The sequence below is a fragment of the Rhinatrema bivittatum genome, unplaced genomic scaffold (genome assembly GCF_901001135.1).
Source record: "Rhinatrema bivittatum unplaced genomic scaffold, aRhiBiv1.1, whole genome shotgun sequence".
Classification (NCBI taxonomy): Eukaryota; Metazoa; Chordata; class Amphibia; order Gymnophiona; family Rhinatrematidae; genus Rhinatrema; species Rhinatrema bivittatum.
This window is the reverse complement of record NW_021820700.1, coordinates 146,767-146,996: the sequence shown is the minus strand read 5'-3', so window position 1 is coordinate 146,996 and position 230 is coordinate 146,767.

The following is a 230-nucleotide window of genomic DNA, read 5'->3' as shown; positions in this document are numbered from 1 at the left end:
CGATCCAGATCACAGATAAATCACCCACCCCAGGTTCTTTCATCCGTTTATCAAACGCTTCATATTTCCAGTTTTCACCAAGCCCATTCTGCAATCGATTTGTTTCACACCTCTGTTTCAATTTTCAGGGATTCCTTTATAAGTATGGATGGACAGAGCCTGTTGAATGGGAAAATCCTTCTCCTCAAAGTGCACCTGCTTTCAGTAGCAAGGATTCTACTCCCCAAGAC